General features: G+C 22.8%; 2 non-coding genes across 2 annotated transcripts in view; both read left to right on the top strand.

The window, feature by feature from the left end:
- The first annotated feature begins 731 nt into the window (after positions 1-731).
- On the top strand, positions 732-886 carry LOC123304696. The gene has a single exon (XR_006536691.1). It is a non-coding gene; the product is annotated as a 5.8S ribosomal RNA (ribosomal RNA).
- Positions 887-1521: 635 nt separating this feature from the next.
- The window catches only part of LOC123304701, a 4577-nt gene continuing 3598 nt past the window's right edge, over positions 1522-2500 (top strand). Inside the window, exon 1 of the ribosomal RNA XR_006536696.1 lies at positions 1522-2500. This exon is cut by the window's right edge and continues 3598 nt beyond it. This is a non-coding gene — a ribosomal RNA (large subunit ribosomal RNA).

The following is a 2500-nucleotide window of genomic DNA, read 5'->3' as shown; positions in this document are numbered from 1 at the left end:
TATCTATACATATAATATAGAGAATATTATATAAATATTAATAATATATTTGTTACATATAAAATATTTTTATATTCAATATTATTATTATTATTAAACAATAATTATTAATAAAATCTATAAATAATTTCTCTTATAAAAAAGTGAAATTAAAAATAGAATATATTGAAATTATTTGTTTATATGTATATAATCTCTATTAAGAAAAATAAAATAAGATTATAATTGATATAATCTATATTTTTATTTTTCTATGTTATATAATAAAAATAAAGAAAACACAAGATAAAATTTTTTTAAAGAATAAAATTTATTTCAAATTTAAATTTCTTTATGTTTTGTCTTGATATTTCTTTTTTTTTATTAAAAGTTATTATGTTAAAAAACAAACCCATTTGTTTTGTACCATATTAATATTATATATATTTTTATGTAGAAAATAATTTATAAAAAAAAAATAAATACATTTCTATAAAATATACCAAATATTAATTATTATATCTAGCTAGCACTAACAAAAATATCAAAAATGTTATGTATATATTTATTAATACCATAATATCTTTAATTTATATATATATATTTAAAATAAAATATATAATTTATATTCTAGAAAAATTTTTTTATTTTAAAAGAATTTATAAAGATATATAAATTAATAATTTTATTTTTTATATTAAAAATAAAGATTATTATTAATAATAATACTTACATTTAAAATTTAAAAAGATTACCCTGGACGGTGGATCACTTGGCTCGTGGGTCGATGAAGAACGCAGCTAATTGCGCGTCAACTTGTGAACTGCAGGACACATGAACATTGACATTTCGAACGCACATTGCGGTCCTTGGATACTGTTCCCGGACCACATCTGGCTGAGGGTCGTATACATTATATTAATATAATAAAAGATTATTTTACATAAAATTTTTTTTATGAAAAAGAAATTTATCAATAATTAAAAAAGAAAATTTATTTTTTCATATTTAATTAAATTGATAAATAAAATTTTTATAAAAGAAATGTAAAATTATTTATATATGAATGTTTTACGCCAAATATAAGAAAAAAATAAATATAAAATGTTTTTAATAGCATTTAAAATTTATATATTTTTTATTATTTGTCGACATTTTTAAATTAATATATCAATATTATTTTTTATCATTTATATATAATATTATAAAACTTTATGTTAATAATAATATTAATAATAAATGATATTAATAATATATTTTTAAAATATTAAATAAAGAAGAATAAACAAAAATATTATATATTAATATTTTGTTATGGAATATTTTATTTGTAATAAAATTTTCAATATACTCGAAAAAAATTAATATATATAATTATTTATTTTTTATTTTCTTCTCTTTAGATAAATATAAAAATAATATTATATAATAATATTAAAAAAATTTGAGTATGAATAATTAAGAAAATTGTTTACTTATAAAATATAACAAAAACATAATATATAAAAAAAATTTTTGTTTTAATACTTCTAAAAACTTTTACGACCTCAGAGTAGGTGAGATTACCCGCTGAATTTAAGCATATTATTAAGCGGAGGAAAAGAAACTAACTAGGATTCCCTTAGTAGCGGCGAGCGAACAGGGATAAGCCCAGCACTGAACCCCGTGGCTGATAAACAGACACTTGGGGAATGTAGTGTTTAGGAAGATTCAATATAAACCTATTGTTATATAATACATCCAAGTCCATCTTGAATGGGGCCATATACCCATAGAGGGTGCCAGGCCCGTAGTGATTATTATTGATGATAGGTGAATCTTTCCTTAGAGTCGGGTTGCTTGAGAGTGCAGCTCTAAGTGGGTGGTAAACTCCATCTAAGGCTAAATATTACCACGAGACCGATAGCGAACAAGTACCGTGAGGGAAAGTTGAAAAGAACTTTGAAGAGAGAGTTAAAGAGTACGTAAAACCGTTCAGGGGTAAACCTGAGAAACCCGAAAGGTCGAAAGATGAGATTCATTTACTTTTTATCGTTAATCAACCAATTTGTACTAGCATGTGACAAAAATTTTTATTAGGAATTTATTTTTAGTAAAAATATATGCACTGCTGTATATTGTTAATTGTATGATAACGAGGTATGCACTTCTCATCTTGTAGGACGTTGCGACCCATTAAATATTAATCTATAGGCATTGGTGCGTTGATTAATGTACAATATTATTTTTTGATAATATTTTGTGTATGTTAAACGCCTATGTTTCTTGATTAATTGTTTGATGGTATTAATTATAAATTGATATTGAGTCGCGTTATTAACGCGTTCAGATCCACCACGAGTATAAATAGGTTTTTTTATTAAAACATATTATATATACGGATTTTATGCCGTTATATGATACTATTTAACTGTCAGTAGGTGTATGATAATGAACTGGCTCATTTTTTTTTATTAAAAATTTATCTGTCAGCGACGATATAGCTTTGGGTACTTTCAGGACCCGTCTTGAAACACGGACC

The sequence above is a fragment of the Chrysoperla carnea genome (genome assembly GCF_905475395.1).
Source record: "Chrysoperla carnea chromosome X unlocalized genomic scaffold, inChrCarn1.1 SUPER_X_unloc_80, whole genome shotgun sequence".
NCBI lineage: Eukaryota > Metazoa > Arthropoda > Insecta > Neuroptera > Chrysopidae > Chrysoperla > Chrysoperla carnea.
This window is presented reverse-complemented; position numbering and strand designations above follow the sequence as displayed.